The sequence below is a fragment of the Lepus europaeus genome, chromosome 10 (genome assembly GCF_033115175.1).
Source record: "Lepus europaeus isolate LE1 chromosome 10, mLepTim1.pri, whole genome shotgun sequence".
In the NCBI taxonomy this organism is placed as follows: Eukaryota; Metazoa; Chordata; class Mammalia; order Lagomorpha; family Leporidae; genus Lepus; species Lepus europaeus.
The window spans coordinates 94,272,319-94,284,435 of record NC_084836.1 but is presented as its reverse complement, the minus strand read 5'-3'; the positions used below and the strand labels follow the sequence as shown (position 1 = coordinate 94,284,435).

The window sequence follows — 12,117 nt, the reverse complement described above, 5'->3', positions numbered from 1 at the left end:
GACATTGTCTAGAATGGGTTTGGACACCACGTGCTACAGCAATTGAGTTCTTTGGATCAAAAAATAGGAAACTATTAGCACAAAATACACCAATACTAATACTCATCAAAAATCAGGGGGATTGTCACAGAAGTGGGGATACCTCTCCAGGCCCTAAGTTAGAGAACAAGATTCCTGACACCGGTTAGGTGATCCAGAATTTTACTCAAGAAAAGAGTCCCCTACAAGCTAGAAGATCCAGCAACACAGTGGTTGCTTTTGGGAAACAGTCAACTCTCAATGGCATTGGAGTTTTCAACCAGAATCTAAACAACCATACAACAAATATATGTAGGAAAGTGCATGCAGTGGGCAAAGAGTTGGGCTAAAACATTATCACTCTTGCTTCAAAATATAAATTACATAGTTTTGTGGTCATTGTGTGAAATATGTTAGCAATATGTCAGTGAGCTTTTGACTACCACTTACCTTTTTACTTCTTCAGCTTCTCCTGTGTACCAAATGCTTATTTTTATCTATCCCTATTAAACATGTGTTTTCATGTACCTGAATTTTATGGCTTTAATTGTGTCACCTGTAACATTCTGGGTTAAAGCTGTGGCCTGCAGAGCCAGCATCCCACATGGGTGCTGGTTCAAGTCCCAGCTGCTTCATTTCCAATCCAGCTCCCTGTATAATATGCTCTGGAAAATAGTGGAGGAGGGCCCAAGTACTTGAGCCCCTGTGCCCATGTGGGACACCCAGAAGAAGCTCCTGGCTCTTAGTTTCATCCCAGCCCCACCCTGGTTGTTGCAGCCATTTGGAGAGTGAACCAGTGGATGGAAGATCTCTCTCTCTCTCTTTTTCTCACTCTCCCCATCTCTCTGTCTCTCTCTGACTTTCAAATAAATAAATGAAAAATTTTTAAAAAGAAAGGAAGAAAGTGACCTTATTTGGAAAAAGCATCATTGCAGATCTAGTTAAGATGGGATCATTTTGGAGTGGTGGTGGTCCTTAATCCAAATGACTGATGTCCTATGAAAAAAGGAAAAGGGACAAACAAGGGAGAATGCCATGAGACAACAGAGGAGGCAAAGACTGAAAGTCTTTAGTTATAAACCAAGAAATGCCAAGCACTGACAAACCATGAGAAGCTAGGAAAAAGAAAAAAAAATTATCCCCCAGGCCTCAGAGGGAGCATGGTTCTGCCAACAGCTTGATTGTGGCCTTCTAGCTACAGAATGGTGAAAAAATACATTTCTGATACTTGAAAACCAATTCAGCTTGTGGTATACCTTGTTACAACAGCTGAAGGCAACCAGTGCCTCTAAATAAATTTTGAAAAGTGATGAAGCAGTGTTTGGATTGTCTTCTGATGACTGTTACAAGCATGGATTGGAGGAGCACTTTTACCTCAAAGCTGAAAATCTCTATCAGTATGAATCCTACCTTCTATGAACATACAGGAAAATGAGTGTTAGTATAGTAACCTTCTGCAAATAATTTAATGTCAATCAAAAAGCATGCTGTTTGTGAAACCATCTTTCAAGGATTGTCCATGGTTTGATTGGTTCCATTGTAATCTTATTGTTATTAGGGTTTTGAGTTTCTGTTGGAGATAAATATTTCTGGAAACTCCCTTGAGATGTTTAGGAGTTGAGCAGCTTTATAGCGAGAGAGAAAATATTTCCATTTGATTGGATAAAAATATTTTGCTCACTGTGGTTTGAAATGCAGCTGGAATGGAAACTTTATAGCACTCCATAATTTGCATTTTACAGGGAAGCTCTTGACATATACTGAACTGAGGTCACAAAGCAAAGGACATTAGGCTTTCAATTGGGACATGTCTTTGAGACAGGTGATTAGTGCTTCAGAATGTATATATGGCAGCTGTGGTAGAACCCTCATGTAGGTGCACACAAGGGCAAAGACATAACACGATGGATACAGAAGCAACTAGGAGTGGAATAAAGCAAGTAGCCATGAATGCAGAACACTTTTATTTTACAGAGAAGGCCTGGAGACATGCCCAAGACAGTCACAACATACATGGGCTGAGTCTGGATTCCCTAACTGATCAAATGGTTATTAAGCACCCACTATGCACATCAATTGGCTGCAGTCACCTGGAGGTTACACATGCTATATTCAGAGCATTTGGGTACATAAGAATTTCACAAATTTCCGGATGAGACAACCTAATCCTAAACAGGACTTGCTGCCTTTCCAATATCATATAACAAGCAAAGTGCAGCAGGGGACTTGGAGCCCAAGTCTCCTCCTTCCTAGTGTTGTATACTTACATTGCAACAAAAGCATGTGAATGCCACAAGAAAGTTTCACAAACATTTGTATAAAAGACACAAAAAGCTGGCACAACTTGTGTCCCTCCTCCTTCAGAGGAGTGATCCTCAAGCCAAACTCCAGCGTGCTGAAGATGTTCTCATCAGTGGCTTTACTTTGTTTTGAACGAGGAATTTCCTTCCACTTTGAAATTATGAGACCAGAAGGAAAATTCATTCCAACCCAACTGTTGTCATAAAATTTTAATCACCTCGGCAAGAAGCCATTTTCAAACTGCCTCCATTCTGCATTAATACTTCCTCAAGGAACACACAAAGACCTGTGTATCCGTAGAGAATGCAGAAGTTTGCAAATATTTTGAGATCTGGAGCCTAATCACTGCTGAGTCATAAGAAAGTTACCTTCTTTTCCCTGATGCCAAGAGTTCTGCCCCCGAGAAGAAAATCTCATGACTACTGTATTCTTGCTACCACCTCAGTCCGCCAATTCCCTTCAATCACTCAGTTCTACTCAGCAAGCCAATTAAACAGCCCAAACCCACCTCATTCAAATCTGTCATAAGGCCATCCCCAAAGGCAGGATTGTGCCTGGAAAGAGGCCAAGATTAGATAGAAGAATTTAGAACCAATCAAATATGTAATCAATAATAATGAAAATGTAAGTGACTGGTTTAGGACATCTATTATATGTCAGGAACTTTCTATACTGTATTGTTATCATACCTTACAAACCAGGGATGCTTCTCAACATTTTCAAGAAATAAATGCTGTGCCTTTTTATAATTTAGTCAAAGTCACCCAGCTACGAAGTGGCAGAGCAGGGACTGAGAAATAGGAGTACCTGGGTCTCAAATTCTCTGCTTTCTTCTTACTCCATTTTGCCACTCTGTAAATACTAGCTTCAGCTTCTTCTTCTTTTTTATTTTTGACAGGCAGAGTGGACAGTGAGAGAGAGACAAAGGTCTTCCTTTGCTGTTGGTTCACCCTCCAATGGCCACTGCGGCCAGCTCACTGCGCTGATCCGAAGCCAGGAGCCAGGTGCTTCTCCTGGTCTCTCATGCGGGTGCAGGGCCCAAGGACTTGGGCCATCCTCCACTGCACTCCCGGGCTACAGCAGAGAGCTGGACTGGAAGAGGAGCAACCGGGACAGAATCCGGCGCCCCGACCAGAACCCGGGCTGCTGGTGCCACAGGCGGAGGATTAGCCTATTGAGCCACGGCGCTGGCCTAGCTTCAGCTTCTAATTAGCAGGATAGAAACTGCTTAGCTCCTTGCAGCCCTGTGCTCACAGTCTTTTTGCTGATAAGCAGACATTATGGAAATAAAGCTGACAAAGTCCCATTCATGGTACTAAATGAGGGTAAGGCAAGCAGAACTGGGTGTCTGGGCCACAAACTCTCAGCCAGGCTGACTCTCAGTAAAATAATGCAAGGAAAACTACACTGAGGACAGAAGTTTCAGTAGCTAGGGTTCAGCAAGTGGCTTTTTTAAAAAAGATTTATTTACTTATTTGGAAGGCAGAGCTACAGAGAGAGAGGGAACCAGGGGGGAGTAGGGGGAGAGAGAGAGAATCTTCCATCCACTGGTTCACTCCCCAAATGGCCAAAACTGCCAGAGACAGACCTACACAAAGCCAGGAATCAGAAGCTTCTTTCCAGTTTCCCACGTGGGTGCAAAGGCCCAAACACTTGGGCCATCTTCCACTGATTTCCCAGGTGCATTAGCAGGGAGCTGGATTGGATGTGGAGCAGCCCGGACTCAAACTGGCACCTATATGGGATGCTGGTGTCACAGGCAGTGGCTTTACTGGTGACACAACCATGCCGGCCCCCATCAAGTGGCTTAAATTAATGATCTGCTCTTTAAATCCCCCAGATTCTATCCAGAGAGTTTCTTTCCCCTCACAGGTGGATTAAAGTTAGGAATTTTTGATAAACAGTGATCTTGGGCTCTCCTCAGAGGAGGAGGGCTCAATTTTGAAACTAAATCTAATAAATGTTAACTTTGATCAGTTACCAGCTGGCATTTTTAAAGAAAGATATGGGAGAAAAGGAACATGTGGGTTTGACACAGGAGTAGGCAATTATGTGGCTAAACTACATATACAAACACTAAATTTATCACTTTATTAAAACAGACTGATTGTATACCTATATTGTGAAGATTTCTCAGGCCCTTGATCTCCATGGCCTTGCAGGAAAGTTGTTTAGTGACAGAGTCAACTTGTGGGTGACAACATCCATCATGTGGGGTCCAAGGAAGTGAGTAGAAAGAAGAGTCCTTGTATAATATACTGCAACCTAATTTAGTATATAAATTAATTGAAAGCCTAACTGAAGAGAATAGCTTTGGGGCCAGTGTTGTGGCGCAGTGGGTAAAGCTGTATTCTGCAATGCGGGCATCCCATATAGGCACCAGTTTGAATCCCAGCTGCTCCACTTCTGATCCAGTTCCCTGCTAATGCACCTGGGAAAGTATCAGAAGAAGGCCCAAGTGTTTGGGGCTCTGCACCCACATGGGAAACCAGAAAGAATCTCTTGGTCCCTGGCTTTGGCACTGCCCAACCCTGGCCGTTGCTGCCATTTGGGAAGTGAACTAGAGGATGGAAAATCTGTGTGTGTGTGTATGTATGTGTGTTCCTCTTTCTCTTTCTCTCTCTGCAACTCTGACTTTCAAATAAACAGATAAATATATTTTTTGAAAAAAACAGTACAATTTTGTAACAAATGGCTGTGTCTCAGCCAATGTCAGCAAAGTAGATCTGCTTCTCAAAATCCCATTTCTACTGTTTCCTTGGTACCCATTGGTGCTTTGTCTCAATGAGTTCTACTCAGTACTCCAAATCCACATGTTTCAAGTCACTGAATCTGTTGAGCTTCTATTAGTCATGGCAGCCAGCTTATCAGACAGACCATCTTCAAACAAGGCCAATGTGGAGCTATAACCAATTCAGCTGTTTCTTTAATTCACATTTGTTCTCCATGAGTAAATGCTTTCTGGCCATATTGAGGAGTGCGGTCTCTTGAACCTCTTCTGGTTCTGAGGGCTGCTTGGTTCCTGTTCTTTACTCAATCAAGTTCTACCAAATTTGTCTGAAGTTTTCTTTTTAACAATGCCAATGCTAATGTCTCTGTTTTGATCTTTGTGTTATGGTCCTATAAAGAGCTGTTATCCAGGGAAGGTGAGTGAAGAGCATACCAGATCTCTTTGTACTGTTTTTTCAAGATTTTTGAAAATTTCTTTCAAAATATTTTTTTTTCAGATAAAGTTCTACTTGTTAAATAGAGAGAGGGCCTGAAGTCAGACTGAAGTGTGGAAATCAGACTGATTGGGTTAAAATCCTAGCACTACCCCTGCCAAACTGTGTAGTCTTAGACAACTGCTCTAAACTCAGATTTTCCAACTGTCAAGTTAGAATAATAAAACAACTTCAAAGGTTTGCTATAAGCATAGAATAAGATAACATGGAAATTTTATAGCATAGTGCTTGACAAATGGTAAGTACTCCAACTACAAGCTATCTTCATTATTTTTCAACAGCAGATATCTTTTCCTCTGAGATGGGTGCCCAGTGAACACATCCTCAAGAGGATATTAGTGGTTGATATTGGTATATTCTATCACCTTTCTGAAAATGTTTGCCTTTTAATGAAATTACCATAAAATTGTTTTGAGAGAGTTTAGTGGAAAATTATATTTTCAAAAGGTGACCCCCACAGTATCTCCCATTCTTTCGGCTTTTTTCGAACTTTGCCACACCTCCATGAAGAGGTGGAATCAATGTACCTTATTTTATCTTGGCAGCCTTTGGTAAGTATGGAGTATGGTCGAAGTGATGCTATGAGATTTCCAAAGATAGGTCTTTACAATGCCATGCACTCCATCCTGTATCTTGGGATGATAACCCTTGGAATGTATCCTCAAGGCAGAGATGAAATCCAAGAAGTTCACAGAAAGGCCCATAAGAAGAACAAAGTCCCATGACCATATCCCCAGGTGAGCTCCCAGCTGAGACGTATACTCATCTTGCCAGCCACTTGAGTGAACCATCTTGAAAGTAAATCTTTCAGCCCCATTCAGAACCACTCAGCAGAAGGCACTTGGAGAGGTGGCTCTTCTCACCAAGTCCTGCCACAACTGCAAATTTATAAGCAAGAATATTATTGTTTTCAGCCATTATGCTTTGGGGGTAGTTTACTAAACAGCTTTAGATTGCATTTTGTGATGACAGAAAATTCTAATTGATAAGGGATCAGGAAAAAAAATGGCATTTTTAAAAATTGTAGGCAGATTTGAGATCAGGAACTAGAAATACGATTGAGTAGATTTGAGGACTATTCAGTGGATATTAAGTATGTACATTTATTCATAATACAAGATAATGGAGAAGTTTTTTCCAAAAGAGTAGAACATGAAACAAAGTGAGAACATCTAATACTGGATCAATAAAATGTGTAGAGCCCTGGTGCTGATTTTCAGTGATGATGGTGTCTAGCATCAGAGCCAATACCAAAGTTAGTTTCCAGGGATGATCTACTGTGATAGATGAAGTTTGGGTTCTAGGTTCCAGTTAACCACTCTACTCTTGATTTCTTGGTTTAAGTTCATTAAGAACAGACCCAAATCATAAGACTTCAAGTCCAGTATTCTGTTTTGATTGATGGAAGATTTCCAGTATTCTTTGTCTGTGAAAGACATGGCTTGAGAGGTAGCTGCTCACTCCTCTGCTTCCTCATCTAGACCTTGCCTGCAGGAAGAAATAGGTTTATGGGGTAGACACCACCTGGTCAGATGCCTTAAGGGTCACTTCATGGCTCATATACCAGGGAAGAGCCTAAAGCTGTCTAGACTTGCTTCTAAGAGATCAACTACCCTTGAGCACCAAATATGCTTGTCATAAGGAAGTAGAATGAGCAACTGTGAACAAGGAACTGTCAGTTACAAAGCCAAGGACAAGGAGTCCAAGTAGAGCCCAGTGTGCATGGAGAATGGACTTTGCCCCATCTCACCATAAACTAAGTTATTTCTTATACTGTGGTGGATGAGTTAGGGAGAAACTAAGAGAGAAAGCAGAAGCTTTCTCTCCACACTTTCTGAGAAGACAAAGCATCTTAGTTGTGGTCTGAGATAAAAGGAGACAAGAGCAATTTTCTAATTAGATGCAGATTTGTATCAGGGTCATGTGAAGGCTCCCTAACTTGGGTGACATCAGGTAAAGCACAGATGGTTGGATTCCTCTCCTGAGTTTCCAATTTAGTAGGTCTGGGGGAAGGCCTTTGGAACTGCATTTCTAACTAACTCTAGGTAATGATGATACTGTTGGTCAAGAGACCATGGTATAGGTGTCCAGAAGACACCTGCACACTGGTTTTCTCAGCTAAGTCTCACATCATTCATAATTGACAACAAGTACCCAGAGCTTGGTAAGAACTGATGTTCTTATCCAATCTCACATAACACTAAACAGTAGACCGAGGCGTCAAACTCAAGTCTTTTGACCCAACTTAAGGATTCTTTCATTCACCTATAGCTGCTTCCTAGAGTAGTAGCAAAAACGAAGAAAGAAACTTTGACATCTTTTTGGTAGATAAGAAGTATGGATGGATATTTTGGGTGTTCTTCAAGTGTCACCTTTAATTTTACAATTTTTTTTGAAAGATTCCAAAATTTTTTGCGTATACTAAGGGGGGAAAGGACAGGAAGAGGCTTTGTCTCTGCTTTGTTTCTACCTGGACAGGCAGAGGTAGGAAGAGTTGAGTGTCTCAAGGAACAACCAGGGTTGCTAACAACCATTCTCTTACCTAGAGATCAGGCAAAATTTGGTGTCATTGGAGTTGGTGGCTATGATTAGAAATTCATTTTAAAAATAAGCCATTTCTTTATTAACTTTTTAAAAAAATGAATTATTTATTTCAAAAGCAGAGTTACAGAGAGAGGGAGAGATAGAGAGTTAAAGATTACATCTACTGGTTCATCCCTCAAATGGCTACAACAGCCAAGCCTGGGCCAGGCCAAAACCAGGATACAAGAGCTTCCTTTAGGGCTCCCACAGGGGTGGCAGGGGCTCAAGCACTTGGGTCATCTGTTGCTGCTTTCCCAGGCACATTAGCAGGGAGCTGGATTAGAAGTGGAGAAGTTGTGACATGAACAGGCACCCATATGGGATGCCAGCATTGTAGGCAGCAGCTTAATTCACTGTACCACATACCAGCTCCAATAAGCCTTTTCTTTACAGATGACAACCCTTAACCCAAGTAAATTTAACTTCAACAGTACTATTTCAAATAACATTGAGGGGGCATATTTTGAGGAGTACTTTATATCACCCTTCAGATTGCCCCATTTGGCTTACAACCCCATGGGCAGACTCGTCATCAGTTCTTCAGACCCTTTAAGTAAATTAAACAAACAAAAACACTGAAGATCATCCAGTGCAAGGTATTCATGGAGATCATGAGACAATGGATCCAATTTGCTGTGTCTTCTTTTTCATGACAACAAAATGAGGACAAGAACCTTCTTGGACTTTTTCAGAGTCATACCAATTTTTATGATGCATTATTATTAATTTATCAAGGGTAATTCCTGAAGCCTTACCTATCACACCTCAATCTATCATCACAACCATTTGGGGTTTCTGGGAAATGAATTGGGCACTAGACACCTTCTCCTGCCCCAAGATTCTATTTTATAAGCCAAGGGTAGCAGCATTCCTGATAAATAATTTCTTAGTTCCTGTGCTGTGGAAGACACACACACACACACACATACACACATAGAGGGAGAGAGAGAGAGAGGATAAGGATTGAAAAATATAAAAGAAGCTGTTGTATTTTTGACACTTTATTGAATAATAACATACAGAAGTATATATATTATTAAATGCAGATGTTGATGAAATTTCACAAACTGAACACGACTGAGTAACTATATCAATAAACAGGATATTATAAGACCCATAAAAGTTCCCACTGTACTCCCTTGCTGTCACTATCCCACCAAGGGTAACCACTATCCTGACTTGTAATACTATTTTTGTATTCAGGAATGTGTGTAAATGGACGATCCATTATACTCTTTTATATCTGATTTCTTTTGCACAACCTAATATTTATGCCACATCCATAGTGTCATGTGCAGTTATATAACATTCAGTGTCACAGTTGTATAGTAATATACGATACATATTACTATAATTTATTTGTCCATTCTACTATTAATGGGTACTTAGGTAATTATTTGTTTTGAATAACACCACTATGAATATTCTAGCATATATCCCTTGATGCACATATGCACATAAACCTAGAACTGGAATTGTTAGGTCACAGGCTTATGTGTTACATTAATACATACTGCCAAACAGTTTTCAAAATCACTTTATTTTACCCTAAGCACAGCATGATAGTTTTGTTTACATTCTTGCCAACACTAAGTATTGTTGGAGTTTTCCATTTCATCCATTCTATGGAGGATATGGTGGTAAATTGATTTAGTTTTTTGCCCTGATTTTTATTTATTTATTTTATTTGAGAGAAGAAGGTGGGGGAAGAGAGAGAGAAAGAGACACAGAGAGATTCCATCTGCCTGTTCACTCTCCAAATGGCCTCAACAAAGATGACTGGGCCAGACCAAAGCCAGGAGCCAGGAACTCAATCCAAGTTTCCTACATGAGGGGCAGGGACTCAACTACTTGAGCCATCACCTGCTATCTCCCAAGTTGTAAATTAGCAGGAAGCTGTAACCTGTAGTAGAGCTGAGACTTGAACCCAGAAATTCTGATATGGATACTTGGATATTGTCTGTTGAAGGACTTCTTTAAAGTCTTTGCCCATATTTCTACAGCCTTCTTAACTTCTCTCTTCTCTATGTTTTCTACCTTTTGTAAGACTGTATCTTCCTTCTCTTAAAAAATGCGAATAACCAAGAGCAAGTAAATGGATAAATACATGGTGGCAGATCCATTTACTGGAATCTCATAATAAAATGTAAGCCATATCCGGATACTTGTAGCATCAATGAAACTAAAATTGCATCATTCTAAGCACAAGAGGTCAAATACAAAAGAGCACATACTGTATGATTCTAGTTTTTTTCCCAAACAGGCAGAACCAGTGCAGAGTGACTGAAAACAGACCAGTAGTGTCCTGGGGTTGGAGGAGAGTATCGACCAGAAAAGGGCATGAGGGAACATTCTAGAGTGGTGGGAATGCCCTGTCTTGATTTCAGAAGTGGTGATATGAGTGTATCCATTTGTTAAAACTCCTAACTCTACAGGTAAAGTGGGCATTTTAATTGCTTTGAATTATACCTCCATGAAACTGATTACTTTTTTTGACTGAGCCCTACCATGTGTAGCACTTAGAATGGGATCAAAAGTGACCATTTCCTCAGTCTCAGGGCTGATGCCCAAAGATGTGCATGTGCCCCACTGGAAAGTCCTATCTGCCTAGAAGGAAGGGCATGGCTTCCAACACCTTTTGAAACAACTGTTTTGATTGAAGACGTACAAAAGCCTGGTGCTGGCTACTTTGGCCACCTCATCCCCCACAAATGGCTTAGTTTCCGTTCGCTGTCGGCTGCCTGCCAGTCACCCAGCGAGCCGGCCAGCACACTTAACAAGCTGGCCCATCACCACGCTTCAAATATACAACGTGAACATAGGCGTTTCCAGATCCTGCACTGGGAAGACAACACTTGCCCAGCTAGCTTTCCCAACATTTTACCTTTCAGCCCAACAACAGTCTTTTTCTCTCTCTCTCTTTTGACTTTCTTGGGAAACCTGACAGGGTCCACGTTTCAGAGAGTGCCTCTTCTCTCCAGCACCAGAGCTGTGGTATTTTAATAGCCACTCTCAGCCCCTCCCCTGGGAACATATTATTATGTGATCATTAGTGATGGGCAAACCTCACTGGGTTTCCAGGTTTGAGTCTGTGCCAGAAGTTCAACATTCCTCCTTTCTGGCAACTCAAATCCCCTCCCATTTTGTTTACTTATATTTATTTTCTTTAGTTTTATCTTTCTTATCTATCTGGGCATGCTTGTCAGTTATTTAGCCATTTTTTAAAAAAAAATTTTTCTTGTTTGTTTTGCCACAGAATAAAGGAGAGGAAGGAAATGAGAAGGAACATGACTTCCCTGCTGTTGACATGCCTGGTGCCTACCCAAATTGTAATCGGGCCCCCATTATTGGCAGAGTCAAAAAAAAAAAAAAGAGTGACCACACACTTGCTATATGTCTTTATCACAATTCTGGGGGTACCCAGTGAATTTATGGGTGAATAAAACATGAAGGTTTTTCTTGGAGTGCTACCATTTCCATCAGGATGCTGAGACAACCAGGTAGGTAGATGTTATTGACAAAGGTATGTAACTATCACTCCACTAATAGTGCCCTAACCATGATGCAGTCAAGGAGGGCTGACCTGGAAGCTGTAAGAACTTGCAAAGCAATTTCTGTTTCTGGGTTACAAGTATAAGTCATTAAACTCCCTATATCTAAACTCAAACACTCCTGTTGAAGAGTCTCCTATTTTTCTTCTCTAGAAAACAGGAACGCTAATATTTATTCCCTGATGTATTTTGTTGAGTGGAGTACTGAGTTTATAAGTTAGAGATTACATTCAATTCATATCCATTTAGCCTCAACCACAGGCTGGAAGTCAAAGCCTGCATTTATAGACTGGACCCACCAGTCAGGGGCTGACTGCTAGGGTCATGGGGATGGTGGAGACATGGAATTTCAAGCCCTTCCCATCTTCCATTGGAGGAATCCCAGAATACAGCATGTCCTGTGACCTTGTAGGAGGCTGGGAATGTCCAGGTCAGAGGCA

At 41.0% G+C, this 12,117-nt stretch overlaps 1 long non-coding RNA gene across 1 annotated transcript in view; it reads left to right on the top strand.

Moving 5' to 3' along the window:
- Positions 1–11,478, top strand: part of LOC133767844 (uncharacterized) — a 66,434-nt gene extending 54,956 nt beyond the window's left edge. The window contains exon 3 of the long non-coding RNA XR_009866913.1: positions 11,383–11,478. This is a non-coding gene — a long non-coding RNA (uncharacterized LOC133767844). The remainder of the gene's footprint in view (positions 1–11,382) is intronic.
- Positions 11,479–12,117: the final 639 nt, after the last annotated feature.